This window comes from Vulpes lagopus, chromosome 14 (genome assembly GCF_018345385.1).
Source record: "Vulpes lagopus strain Blue_001 chromosome 14, ASM1834538v1, whole genome shotgun sequence".
Taxonomy (NCBI): Eukaryota; Metazoa; Chordata; class Mammalia; order Carnivora; family Canidae; genus Vulpes; species Vulpes lagopus.
In genome coordinates this window covers 10,132,419-10,147,248 of record NC_054837.1, presented here as the reverse complement: position 1 = coordinate 10,147,248, position 14,830 = coordinate 10,132,419, and positions in this window count along the sequence as shown.

Sequence of the window (14,830 nt, the reverse complement as noted above, 5' to 3'; positions counted from 1 at the left end):
GCTGAAGGCAGACGCTTAACCAACTGAGCCACCCAGGCACCCCAGATTCACCAGATTTTTGTGTGCAAGCCTGAATTTCATTCCATCAACAGGCTTACAAAAAGCTAGTGCAATAGCTCAGTGGAGACTGTCAGTGAGTGTTCTAACATTTTTGCCAAAAATTGGTTTTGTTTTTCTCTCTCAAGGTGTTCCCTTCAGGCAAGTTTCCTCCCCCAGTGTTTGTCCTGGCCCTTACCAACAAGCATTGGACCAATTCTTCTAAATCTGAGAAATCAGGTTGGTAAGTTTGAATAACTCCATTACATCCCTTGGCAAACCTATGGGGGCCCTCCAACACCTCAGGAAACTCTTTGATTATGGCTCCAAATTTAGCCTTAGTCCAGAGAACAGAATATATCTGTGATTTATCCAGATGCTCAGAAGATTTAGCTTTAGCTTTGAGTAAAGGGCTTGGGAAGACTGAAAATTCCCCGGAATGGACCACAGTGGCCCCAAATTTCCCATAAGGGCCATGGGTGTTCTAAATGACTTTGGGTTAAGTCAGTCCATTTAGTTGGAAACGTGCATGAGGAAGGACCACAGTTTTTAAACATAAGACTGGCCTCAGTCCCGGAAAGGGAGGGCCCTCCTAAAGCATTTTGAGAACTGGGATCCCATTTCTTAGAGGCTTTTTTCCCTAGAGCAGAAAAAAAAAATAATAGCACAGTTCCAACAGGAACAGCCTGGTTCCAAAGGGAATCAGATCAAGGGCTAGGACAGTTTCAATAGAAGCAGTTGGGTTCTAAAAAGGAGTTAGACGAAAGGCCAAATGAGTACACTCAGAAAGGAGGAAGCTCTAAGATCCCCAATGAGGCCTGGAGAGCTCAAAACACAGAAGGCAGGGCTCGAAATCCAGGCAAGACTTACCCTCAAACTCCAAGGTCAACAAGAAAGCAGTGAGCTCTGGTCTGCTTGCTGGCCTCCAAGTCGTTGGGGGGTCTCCTCTGGATCCCACTTCTAATCTCCAAGTAACGATGACCTGAAAAATAGAGCAAGCACTTTATTTTACCAGCAAAAATGGGTTTGTTAGGGAATAGCAGAGAACTGCAACTCAAGACAAGCAAGCTAGGGCAAAAACCATAGGTGAGTCCTGCAAACAAGGCAGAGGAATATTATTATAAGGAGAAGGAGGAGAAAGTTGGAGGGTTGTTTTGAAGGAAAGTGCAGCTGAGAAAGGCAAGCGTTCAGGGTGATGATGGTTTCTCATGGGCTGAGTGGCTGGGGTGGTCAGTTTCTTGTAAGAGATGCGCTGTACTGCTTCCTCCGTTGGGGCCTGTAAATGACGATTCTTTCCTGTCGATGCTTCTTTTATTTTATTATTATTTTTTATAAATTTATTTTTTAGTGTTTAATTTGCCAACATATCGAATAACAGCCAGTGCTCATCCCATCCAGTGCCCACCTCAGTGCCCATCACCCAGTCACCCCCACCCCCTGCCCACCTTGCCTTCCACCCCCTGTCGATGCTTCTATTGTGAATCTGTACTTGACAACCCTTGAGTGCAGGGGTGAGTCATGAGAGCTCCTGCCACTGCATTTCAGTAAGGTTCCTCTTTATCAGTTTTTACAAACTTCTGTTCAGCTCCATTTCTGGGTGTGTGTGTGAGGGGTGTGTGTGTGTGTGTCAGCTAGGAGAGGAATGAACATCTCCTACATACATTCTCACTTGCTCACACCTACACAGACACCTACACACTCACACACCCTCACACTCCTGTCCAAGCCTCATACTCTTTTACTCTCATTCTTTGGTCCTCCGGAGCCAAGGGAGGATCTCCAGACAGGACGGCAACCTGATGGGAGGGTGGGACCTGATGGGAGGGGGAACCTAATTGGAAGATGGGACCTGATGGGAGGGTGGGACCTGACGGGAGCGTGCTCGGGCCGGCGATGATCCGCGGCTTGATGGGAGGAGAGGTTCCTTAGTCTCTGGGACCCTTCTGCCTTCAACCCCAGAAGCCGGGCTGCCTTGCCCACAACTGAGAGGCGACTTGGAGAGGTCCCCCCCTCTGGGCACACCGCTGGACCGGCTTCTGCCCAGAGCGTGGGTCCCAGCGAGGGGCTCGGGGGCTCCCCGCGCTCCGGGCGCCGCGCCCCATCCCGCTCCAGCCTCGCCCAATCTCGCCCGGGCTCCCGCCCCCCCGCCCCCGCGGCCACCAGGGGGCGCTGTCCCCTCCTAGAAGCGCAGGGAGGGGCTCCGGCGCGCGGACCCCAACTAGCGGAGCAGGGACCTGGAGCGCCCGGGTCGCCCCGAGCGGGCTGCATGGGCCCCCGGGCGGTGGCCTCCGCGGCTGCGGCCCGGCGGGACAGTGCGCACGGACGCCGCGTCCCCGCCGCCGCAGCAGGACAGGCGCCCCGCGCCCCTGCGGCTCCAGGCCTGGGGCGTGCGCACCGCGCGTGTGGGTGAGGAGGAGCCGGATCTGCCCCCGGTCCGTGCACCCACCGGGAGGGCCAGGCCCCCTGTGGATTCGCACGGAGCCAGGATTCCGCGGTGGGATCCAGCCGTTATGCGCGCGTTCCAGCACCCACACCCTCCTAGCACCCCCAGAAGCTAGAAGGAGCAAGCCCTGTCCACGCGATGTTCGCGCGCGTCTGACAACTTGGAGCAAAGGGCAAGGTGCTCAGCAGGAGCGGCGAGGCCCCAGGGACGCACTGGCCCCTGGCCCGCCTCCTTGCCCTTCCTTGGTGGGGCCGCACTGGCCGCCTCGCTGCTCCTGCGACTTGTCAGGGTCATCCCTTCCCAGGGCCTTTGCACTTCCTGTGCTTCCTGCAGCGAGCGCCCTGCCCCAAGCACCCTCCAGGGCTGGTCCTCTCCCTTCCTTCAGGGGTGGCCTCTCCTGACCATCCATCTAAACCCACAGTTGTCACCCTCTCCCCCTTAACCCCTTCCTTCCCCCGAGGAACTCATCACACCACATATCACAGCATAACGTGTCTGTTCTGGCCTTGGTGACCCACTGGAACTTTGCTAGGGACTTGGCCCTGGAGGCCAAAGTCCTGTCCCCAGGTCCTATAGTGATGCCGGGTTTCGGAGCTGATCAGTGGCTATGTGTGGAATGAATGACCCTGGGTTTCTTTCCAGAAAATAGAGAGTACATGGGACGGGGGGGAAGGGCAAGAACGAGGAGAGACCAGTTGTTTTTCTTCTCCTAGTGAAAGATCTGAGCTAGTTGACCCCGGGTTAGGATTTGCTGCTTCTGTCTGGTCTGTGTGCCATATCTCTGCCAGCATTCTTGGTATTTTTGTGTGTCCCACCCTCCTCCCATCCAGCATGGAGGAGACCCCTCGAAAGGGATCCTCTGGTCTGGAAATTTCTCTTCCTCAAGGGACCTTCTTCCCTCATGGCAGGGGGGGCGGTTGCTGTGCACCCTCTGTGTGAGGGAGGTGAGGGAGAAGAGACCCCCAGCTCCTCTGCCCCAGCCCCTGACCGGACAAAGGCCCAGCTTCCGGTTCTGGCAGGATCCTGAGAAGTGGATTGTGTGTGTGTGTGTGTGTGTGTGTGTGTGCGCGCGCGCGCGCGCGCGCGTGGTTGCGCGCGCGTGGTTGCACGCGCAACAGGGCACGCTCAGGATATATTGGCCAGGAATGTAGCTGGGACACTGTGTGGCCCATGGAGGGCAGTCTGGTGAGGTGGTGACACCTCTGCACTCTGCATGGTGACCTCCTGGCTGGGCTCCTGACCACGTGGTCATCACTCCCGATAGGCCCAAGCTCTTCTCCTCAGGCATGGACCTGAGGCCCCTGGGCTGGGGACGTGCTAGGAGGGTAGGCCTGGCCGTCAGAAGGGACCTGGGATGTGGGATGTGGGGTAGTGGGCTCATCTGCTCCCCCAGGCTTGGAACGGGGGGTGGCAGGAGGACAAGGTGAGGATGGTTTCTTATTGGCCGAGCTGCAGAGCTGGATTTTAGGTACCTCTTGTCCTTTTGGGGCCTATAATTCATCATTCTTTTCTATTGACGATTCTTCTGTTGGGGTCTGTAAGTGACCATTCTTCCTGTAATCGAAGTTGAGTGGTAGGGCTCCCCTTTCCAGCCTCCCCTTCTATCCTCTACCGTCTGTATTAATGAGGTTTCCCTTTATTGATTTACATGACAAGTGCCAACTGAGCCAGGATGTGGTTAAATGTGCGTGGTCGGTTGGTTCCACAGCCCAGAAGCAGTGCGGAGTCTTACTGGGCTGGAGCCCAGTAGAAAGGGGGCCCCCTGGGGGCCAAGGGCATGTGGCTGCCATGTGAAGGAGAGCCCTGGCCTTGAGGCTGGTAGCCAGGCTCACAGTGACCGGGGTAAGCCCTTTGCCCCCCTGCGGGCCTCAGTTTCTCCTGTGAAAGCTGAGTGGGTGGAGCCCCATCTCTAAGGTCCCTGCTCCTGCCCAGTGACCTCCACCCCCTGCTCCTCTCTGGCTCCTGGGGCAGCCAGGACCCCTCATGGGCCTGGCACCTAGGCTCTGAGACCACCCCCTCCTAGGGAGAGGGCTGCAGGCCCTGCTGCAGGAGGTGCTGGGGCCGGAGGTCCCCCCTCAACCTCCACACCAAGGGCAGCCACCCCGGGGAGCCCAGATGGGTCTCTGGCCTCAGAAACTGATTGCCATGTGGTATCCGGGGCAGAGGGGGCCAAATCCCCTCCTCGGGCCCTGACTGTGGGGACCGCCGGCAGGGCCTCTCGTGCCTTCCCGCAGCTGCACACATGTGGGTCCACAGCCCCCGATTCCAGCACTCACACCCTCCCAGCACCCCCAGAGCAGCCGGAGGCCGAGCTCACAGCCCTGAGCCTTCCCCTCCCACCTGGGGCCCTGCTGCCAAGGGGACACAGGTCGGCGCTGGGGTGAGGGGTCTGAGACCTCCTGAGGAGGGGCCGCCCGGGGTGGGTGCCCTCGGAGCTGGGGGGAAGGCCTCAGAGCAGAGCCGAGGTCAGGGTGGGGCGGGTGGGGGTGCCCTAGGGTGCCCCTTTGTCCTCCCCAGGCTGCCCTTCCTCGGGAGCCAGGTGGGACTTCGGGGCCCTGAGGGGGGTGTGCTGCCTGCCAGAGGCCGGTCTGGGCCGGGCTTCCAGGGCCTCAGGCGGCCGCAGCCCAAGGGCCCCGTGGGACCCGCACAGGCTGGAGGCGGGGGCGGCCGCGTGTCCATGGAGCAGTGGCCTGCCGGCCCGGGCCGGCCGCGAGTGCCACTAACCGTGGGCCGGCCCTGGTGGCCGCGCTGTCCGGTGACAAAGCACCGCGCCCCGTCACCACCACCCGTCATCGATCCGTCGTCTGCGTGAAAAGCAGCCGAGCCCGGAAGGCCACACGTCTGCTACGACCAGAACCATCTCCAGGCTGTGCTGGCAACGTCTTCATGCTTTTCTTCTGTTTTATTTTATTTTATTATTTATTTATTTTTATTTTTTTGTTTTATTTTATTTATTTATTAAAAAAATTTTTTTTTTAAATTTATGATAGTCACACAGAGAGAGAGAGAGGCAGAGACACAGGCAGAGGGAGAAACAGGCTCCACGCACCGGGAGCCCGACGTGGGACTTGATCTCGGTTCTCCAGGATCGTGCGCTGGGCCAAAGGCAGGCGCCAAACCGCTGCGCCACCCAGGGATCCCTGTTTTATTTTATTTTATTAAAGATTTTATTAATTCATCTGAGAGACAGAGAGGACGAGCAGCGGGGAGGGCGGAGGGAGAGGAACCAGCAGCGTCCCTGGTGAGCAGGGAGCCCGACGGGGCTCCATCCCAGGGCCCGGGTCACGGCCTGAGCCTGAGCCTGAGCCGGAGGCAGACACTTAACGGCCTGAGCCGCCCACGGGCCCTCTTCTGTTTTATTGTAAAAGAATCTTTGAATCTCTTTTTGTAATCGGGGGAAAGACTAAGCTGAGTCCATTTTGAAAGAGAACGGATCAGAACAGCGTGTTGCATGGTGACAGCCCCGGGGAGCCTCCCTCTGGCTCTGGCGGCGGTGGTGGCCTGCTTGGGGACACACCTGCCCAGTGTCGCCCAGGGCCCGGCTCCTCCGCACCAGCCCAGCTCGGGAGCTCCGTCCTGTCGGGTCCGTGGCCCCAGAGCAAAGGCGCCGTGTTGAGAGGCGACGCGGAGACCTCGTTGGGTCAAGGGCACAGAGGCCATAAGCTACGGGAAAGGGTGAAGGGACAGTTGGCCCCGGGGGGCCCCTGAGGGCCCGGTCACGTTCTGATTTGTACGTGGTACATGACAGTGATTTTGTTACTACTTTTTAAACTTTACAGATACATTTTCCGTATCCTTGTCACGGTCCTTGTAGTTTACGGTTAGAATAGAGAAGTACATCGAAACATCCACAGTGGCTCTTCTGGGTGAAGTTATGAGCCGTGAATTTTTTCCTCCTATTTGTTTTTCTGTACTTTTTACATTATTTGACTGAGCTGTTGTTATTTTTAAATTAAAGGCTGAGATGAATAAACTGTATTTTAAAAGGAACTCAGAAAACAAATAAGGCAATTGATTCTCCCTTATGTTGAACTGAGGTCATCACACTCGATTGGTTCCACCTGGGCCTGAAGTGTGGGGGCCCCAGAGGCACCCCGAGCCTTTCTGCTGGGATGGCCCCGAGATCGGAGAGAAACATCTCTCCCCAGGCCTGGCTCTTTCTTCCCAAGCGTAGCCCCTCCAGGTCCTTTGGCTGACTCCCAAAACTTTGAAGGCACACCACCAAAAGTGAGAATAAGGCCACATGAGTGCAGGTCCATCGGCTGTGACACGTGCACCCCTGTGGAGGAGAGACTGGTCCTGGGGGAGGCCGTGCCTGGGGGAGGGGGTATATGGGAAATTTCTGCACCTTCTTCTCAGCTTTGCTGTGAACCTAAAACTGCTCTAAAAAAACGAAATGTTTGAAAAAAATCAGTTGGTCACAGGTGTATAGTTTTCTTTCTGGACTCCCAGTTCCATCGCATGGATCTCTGTGTCCATCCTTGTGCTCGTACTGTGTTGTTTTGGTTATTGTAGCTTTTAGTAAGCTCCGAAATTGGGAAGTGTGAGCACTCCAACTTTGTTCTGTTTTGAGATTTTTTCTTTTGGCTTTTCAGGGTCCTTGCATTTCCATATGTGTTTCAGGATCAGCTTTTCCATTTCTTTTTCTTTTCTTTTCTTTTTAAGATTTTATTTATTTATTCATGAGAGACACAGAGAGAGAGAGGCAGAGACACAGGCAGAGGGAGAAGCAGGCTCCACACAGGGAGCCGGATGTGGGACCTGATCCAGGACTCCAGGATCACAACCTGAGCCGAAGGCAGGCGCCAAACCACTGAGCCACTCAGGGGTCCCATCTTTTCCGCTTCTATAATGGAAAAGGCCACCGAGATTTGGGTAGGGATTGTGTTACACCTGCAGATCACTTTGGGAAGTATTGCCATCTTGACAATAGCAAGTCTCCAATCCATGGACAGATGGGGTGAAGTATCTTTCCGTTTGTTTAGGTCTTTTCAGAGAAAAAAAAGAATTCAGCAACGTTTCATAGTTTTTGGTTGGTTAAGTGTATTCCTAAGTATTTTATTCTTTCTGGTGTTATTGTAAATAGAATAATTGTTTTTGGGGGTTTTTATAAAGATTTTATTTATTTATTCATGAGAAACACAAAGGGAGAGAGAGAGAGGCAGAGACACAGGCAGAGGGAGAAGCAGGCTCCCTGTAAGGAGTCCAATTCAGGACTCGATCTCAGGACCTTGGGGCACGTCCTGAGCCAAAGGCAGACACTCAGCCACTGAGCCACCCAGGCATCCCTGGAATAATTGTTTTATTTTATTTTATTATTTTTTTTAGATTTTATTTATTTATTCATGAGAGAGAGAGAGAGAGGCAGAGACCCAGGCAGAGGGAAAAAGCAGGCTCCACATAGGGAACCTGATGTGGGACTCGATCCTTGGGCCCCAGGATCACGCCCTGAGCCGAAGGTAGATGCTTAACCGCTGAGCCCCAGGCATCCCAGTACTTTGTATTATTGTAATTCTTTTAAATTGAAGAGATTGGGGATCCCTGGGTGGCTCAGCGGTTTAGTGCCACCGCTTAGATATGTATTACATATCCTTCTTAGATGTGTATTATTAGGTGTGTGTTACAGTGTTATGTAGTTCCTCTATAGTTTTTTTTCTTTTTAAGGCGGGGGGGCACAGAGAATCATAAGCAGTCTCCAAGCCCAGCATGTAGCCCGACGCAGGGCTTCATCCATCTAGCAACCCTGAGATCATGACCTGAGCCGAAATCAAGAGTCAGATGCTCAACCATCTGAGCCACTGAGATGCCACTTCTCTATGTCCTTATTAATCCTCTGTCTAGACGTTCTATCCATTATCGATAGTGGAGTATAGAATTCTCCAGCTCTGATTGTGGAATTGTCTATTTCTCCCTTCAGTTCTATCAGTCCTTGCTTTATAGATTTGGGGGCTGTGCAGTTAGATGCTTATATGTTAATTGTTATATTTCCTCATGGATGGATCCTTTTATCAATATATAATATATATTTTTTAATTATTTTATTATTATTATTTTTTAAAATTCAGACAGAGAGAGAGAGAGAGAGAGAGGCAGAGACACAGGCAGAGGGAGAAGCAGGCTCCATGCAGGAAGCCTGACGTGGGACTCGACCCCGGGTCTCCAGGATCAAACCCCGGGCTGCAGGCAGCACTAAACGGCTGCGCCACTGGGGCTTCCCTCAATATATAATATTTTTATTTGTCTCTTGTAATAATTTTTGTCCCAAAGTCTATTTTGTTTGGTACTAGTATGTGGTCTCAGTCACCTGCCCAAGGTTACGCACTTGGGAAGCAGTGGAGTCAGGGCTAGGACCCAGGTCTGTCCAGGCTCCAAGATCACCTGGATCATGGCCCACAAGCTGTGATCCAAGTCTGGGGGAGTCAGCTCGATGACCCACAAGGACCTTCTGCAGTAATGGCACACCAGAAAAGCCCTCTAGAGTTCCTAAAGACCTCCATGCCTGTCTGTCCCTTCAGTTGGCTTCCCAGCAGCTGGGCTGGTGAGGTTGACAGGGCAGGTGCTGACCTGACATCCTTGCTTCCTGTGAGGGGACAAGGCTTAGAGACATTGAGGTAATGACAGCCCCAAGGTCACACTCAAGTCAGCTTCAGCATCAGAACCTAAGCATAGGGTTCCGTCACTTTGCACAGAACTGCGAGGCGCCGAGGGTCTGTGTTTCTCATGGTTGGGATCTACCCACGTGCCCAACTGTCTGTCCATCCAGTCACACGTCCAATTACTAACTTATTATGAACCCACCAATCCACCCACTCATCTAGCTATCCATTAGTCACCCATCCATCCATCCATCCATCCATCCATCCATCCATCCACACCGTCTACTCACCCATCTCTTCCTTCCCTCCCTCACTCACACTCTTTATTGGGAGCCTTGCAGTTTCCAGGTACTGAGCTGAGGATGACATAAAGGGTCTGCAGACCCAGGAAGGGGGTGCACCCGGTGGGTGAGGGTCCTAGAAGGTGCAGGTGAGAGTCCCTGAGGTCTGGCTCTCCAGGATTCCAGGATTCAGAGCGGAGCTCAGGGAGGCAGCCAGGGGGCAGCACAGGCCCTGGAGGGGTGAGGGAGGGGGCTGGCTGTAGGGGGAGGGCTCTGCTGCTACCTCCTGTGAGCCAGACGTTCCAGCTATAGCCCTGAGTCTGCCCTGTCCCCTTCCTGGGCCGCACCTGGCTCTGTCTGTCACCTGTCCCACGCGCCGCTGACTGTGGGCTCGGTTTCTCTTCCGCTTACTTCTCCCCATTTATCACCCTTCTGGTTTAGGTCAAAGCTAGGATTAGCTTTAGCCCGGGGGTTTCCAGGGGTGGCCAGCAAGGACGCCAAGGATGCTGGGGCCGGGAAGGCAACTCCACCAGCCCCCTTCTGCTTCAGGCCTCAGGGCCCCTGCAGGCCCACGGCCTCCACGCCCAATGCCTTCATTTAGAAATCCTACGACTTCCTGGTAGGCTGGCCCGTAGGACCTCTCACCCAGCTCTCCCTGAGCAGGTAGCAGGGGCCCAGAGAGGGGGAGGGAAATGCCCAGGGTCACACAGCATGTCAGAGGTGTCCCCTGGGCAAGAGCCCGGGAGATGACAGGAACAGCTGGGGGTTGCTGAGGGTCCCCATGAGTCAGGCACGTCACAGGCATCGTCCTGAATCCCCATACCTACCCTGTCGGGGAGAGACTAGTTATCTCCCCCTTGTACAGAAGAGGAGACTAAGGCCACAGAGGGGACGCGAATCAGCCAAGGTCAAGGGCAGAGAGTGGGTGCGTGGGGGTGAGGACGCCTACCCGCCTGACCCTGGGGTCAGGGCCCCCACCGCAGAGTGTCCCCGAGGCCCTTTGCTTGCTGGCCCTCCCTCCTCCGCTGTGGGGTAGAGGAACCATCCCTGGGGTCGGCCTGGCTCAGCCTGATGTCCCCTCTGGGAGCTCATTCCTGCGCCTCTGAAAGGGAGCCGGGGCCGCAGAATGGTAGAGGGAGGTCACTGCACGTGGGCACGGCTGGAGCCCCGCCGGGTGAGCGCGGGCGGCTCCGTCCTCTGCCAGCCTCAGTCTCTCCATCTGTCGGGCGGGAGTCAGGAGATGCAGGAGCTGCTCCCACTCACTCTGCACGTTAACCACGTTGAGTCTCAGTTTTCCGACCCGTGAAATGGGATGATGATCCCGGCTGTCAACCTCACAGCATCCCTGAGCGGCTCAGCTGAATACCACGTGTCCCCATGTTTTGTAAGTCCTCCAGGGACAATAGGCCACTCAGTAGGGTCTCGGGGATCAGTTGCCTTCTGGAACCAAAGATCTAGTCAGTGCTGAAGCCCTCAGGGCCCGGCCCTTGCCGCTCTGCTAGGCCCCAGGGCTCCAGACACTCCAGGCTGCTGGCTGGGCTCAGCGTGTGCGCTCATGCCCTTGCCTTGCCCCTGCCTGCAGCGTTGACGACCTGTCCACCCCAGGGAACTCAGGCCCTACCCTGGCCTGCCTCCCATCATCCTCTGCGCATCCCCTCTCCTCTGCCCGGTGGTCACTATGTCCGATTCTCCTTCCTCCACGGGGCAAGACCCAGCCCTTTCTGGGTGGTGAGCAGGATGGCGGGCCAGGTGGCATGGGAGACAGGAGTCTGAGGCCTTCAAGCTGGAGGGGTCCTGGGGCTTCAGTGGGGCTGGAAAGCACCAGCTCAGGGGTGCTACTGTCCCCCTCTGTGCCTCTGCTCATGCTGCCACCCTGCCCCCGGATGTCCTCCGTACCTCTGTCCTTCCAGCCCTGGGGGTCCAGCTCCCAGACCCTATTTTGTGGTTACCAAAGTTGCTGGTGTCGCTAGCACCTTTGCTGACTACTCGGGATGCCCAGAACCCCACCCCTTATCTCCCTTACAGGGGTCTCAGTGGTGTCATGAGTTCCAGAATGTGCATGGAAAAGCCTCCCCCGGGCACGCCGACGCCACAGCCGCCTGCTCCCGTGGTAAAGGAGCACATTCCTCAGTTGGGCCAGTCCCATCTTGCCGGGGAGCCCCACGCGGGCCGGGCCCCAGGAGGGCTCAGGGAGGGTTCATGGGTGGAGGGGTGGATGGCCAGATGCGAGCTTGGCCAGGCTCCTGGGGGACAGCTCTGTCTCTGGGGCCCCAGGGTGGAGATCAGGAAGGGCCACATTCCCCACCCAGAGTTCCAGGCCTGGGAGCAGCAGGTCAGGGGTGACCCAGTGTCCCATATCCAGCCCCAGACAGCCAGGCCCACTCAGGGCCCCTATGAGCCCCAAGTGTCGGCCTGTGCCCCATGGTCAGCCTAGAGTTTAAAGTGATTCTTTTTTTTTTTTTTTTTAATTTATTTATGATAGTCACAGAGAGAGAGAGAGACAGGCAGAGACACAGGCAGAGGGAGAAGCAGGCTCCACGCACCGGGAGCCCGACGTGGGATTCGATCCCGGGTCTCCAGGATCGCACCCTGGGCCAAAGGCAGGCGCCAAACCGCTGCGCCACCCAGGGATCCCCGAGTTTAAAGTGACTCTAAGGGGGCCCCTCGGAGGTTGGGTAGGATCTATCTGAACACAAGATTCTGGAACAGAAGACGCCACATCTGCCTGATTGATTATGATCTCAAACCCTGCCTGGCCTGGGCACAGGGGCTCGGGCAGCCTTAGTGCTGGGATGCAGGCCCCTCCTCCAGCCGGACTTGTGGAATCTTCTGGAGCTGGACCCTTTCCCACTACAGGAGCTGGAGGTGCCTCCTGCTGGAGCTGTTTTGAGCAACAGGGACTCTTGGTTTTGCCAGGCCAGCTGTACTGGGGTGAGGGTGCCAGGCCTGCGGGGAGCCCAGCCGTGGGCCCGGGTGCTGGCCTGAGGCTGGCTGGGGTTGGAACAGCTCAACAATAATGACAACAACAATCAGCCACGGACACAGGCAAACACCCATTTTCCATCTGAGTGTCACTCCCTTCCCTCCGGGGGGTGAAGTCTCACTGTTGTCACCAGGTTGCGCAGACTGGAACTGAGGCCCCCAGGAGCTAGCTCCAGCTAGAGGGGACCTGGCCCCCCGTCAGGGCTCCTCCTGGCCCCCTCCTCCAGCTGCTGGGGTGGGAGACCCCGGCCACATGCGGCCTGGCCCTTCACCCCACTTTATTTTCTCCAAGGTACGAACCCTGTCTCCCGCACCGCCCGGCTCACGGATCTGTTAGGCTCACTTCTGTCCCCCCAGACGGGAGCACTCCGAGCAGGGCTGCGCCTGACCTGCCCCCCTGGGGTCCCCCACATAGTAGGTGCCCAGGAAAGGGAGGCCAGGGCGGCAACTCGGCTCTGGGTCGTGTCCACACTGAGGCCTCCTCCGTGCTGCGCCTCGGGCCACACTGGCACTGAGTCTGCCTGGGGAGCCTGAGGCCGGGGCTCCCTGGCTGGGCCGGGGTCCCTCCTCCCCCCGCCTGCTCTGGCCTGTGCCCGGGCCGGTGCCCCTTCTCTCGGAGTCGGGCAAGGTCTGGGCCCCTCTCCACCCCCAGGACGCTCAGGAGACCCTGGCATGTCCCCACGAAGGACGGCACCTGGCGGGGACATGCGGGTGGTCCAGGCTCCGGAGCAGCCGAGCTCGAGCTGCCGGATGCTCGGGGGACGCTCGGTGGCCGTCAGCCCTGACGTGAGATGTCCCTGGGCTGGACGCTGAAGAGCAGGGGGACCTGGGGACGCGTCAAGGGTGTTGATGTGGCCACAGGAAGAGGGTGTGACCACAGGGGGTGCCCCAGTGGGTCATGCTGACCGTCAGCCGCTCTGTCCCCAGAGTGGACCCGGGGGCGTCTGATGACGCCGGCTCTGTGACACTGGCCACCGAAGTCCCCTGGCCCTAGTCCCCATCCCGGTTTCCCCAAGACATTGTCCCTGATACCTGCTGGATTCCTGGGCACAAGGGCTGCCACAGGACCCGTCCCTTGCTGGTCCTGTCATCGGGTGGGAAATAGAGGCAGGCAGGGTCACACCCGGGTCTCTCACAGCCTGGGCTGGGGGCAGCTCACACCCGGGGGCTCTGAGTGGGGCCCACAGAGACCAGGAACCCCATAGTGACCATGGGGTGTGGCCCCTGCTGAGGTCCTCCTGGCCACTGTGGGTCCCATCGCGGTGCCCCTGTCTAGGTGCCACCACTCAGTGGTGCTGTGCCGCAAGGTGTCTGGCCCAGCTGACCGCAGGGCCTTGGCCCCTCCCTGACCGTAACTCGTAAGGGGCATCATTCAGTCAGCAAGCGGTCATGAGCTCGGAGCTTCAAAGTTATCATCCTGGGGATCCCTGGGTGGCTCAGTGGTTCAGTGCCTGCCTTCGGCCCAGGACGTGATCCTGGGGTCCCGGGATTGAGTCCCACATCAGGTTCCCCACATGGAGCCTGCCTCTCCCTCTGCCTGTGTCTCTGCCTCTCTCTGTGTGTGTCTCTCATGAATAAATAAATAATCTTTAAAAAAATAAAAATTTTATTTATTTATTTATTTATTTATTCATTCATTCATTCATTCATTCGTTCATTCATGAGAGACACAGAGAGACAGAGAGGGGCAGAGACACAGGCAGAGGGAGAAGCAGGCTCCATGCAGGGAGCCCGATGTGGGACTTGATCCTGGGTCTCCAGGATCATGCTCTGGGCTGAAGGCGGTGCTAGACTGCTGAGCCACCTGAGCTGCCCAAATAAAATATTTAAAAACAAAAAACCCTTATCATCCAAACTGGGACATTTCTGGGAGTGGAAGGGGTGCTATTAATAAGCACACTGGGACACAGGCTTGAACTGGGAATGTCCAGGGACATCTAGGATACAGGTCCCGCCACCCTGTCATCCACCCTGGGCACAGGTGCTCTGTTCTTAGGGTGACTGTCACTTGGGTTCCTGGCTAGATAGGTCAGCTGCGGCCCCAGGTACCAAGTGGCTTTTTGGAAAAACTGATCCAGAGACCCTGGCCCTGTCCCAAACCTGCTACCTTCAGTCACAGGTGAGGCCATCTGTACTTCCTGGCGGTGACCACAGAGGAGCCTCCCTCTCATCCCCTCCCTCAGCCCCCTTCCCTTCCCCTCAGGTCCCTCTGCCCTCCCCCACCTGAGGCTGTTCTGGGCTCTGGCTTTTGGGGTGAGAAGGAAGCCACAGCCTCCCTCCCCCATCTGACTCAGTCCTGTCCTTCTGCCCAGGCCTCCAGCCTGAAGGAGGCCCCCCGAAGGCAGGGGGCCACCTTGGATCCTACTGCTAGGACCCCCCAGACTGTCTACTCTCCTCCATACAGTGGGGACCTGCCTGCCTGGGGTCCCCCCCACTGGGGAGCCCTCCTGGTCAGTGACCTTCAGCGACAGGAGCTCTGACAGCCCTAACGG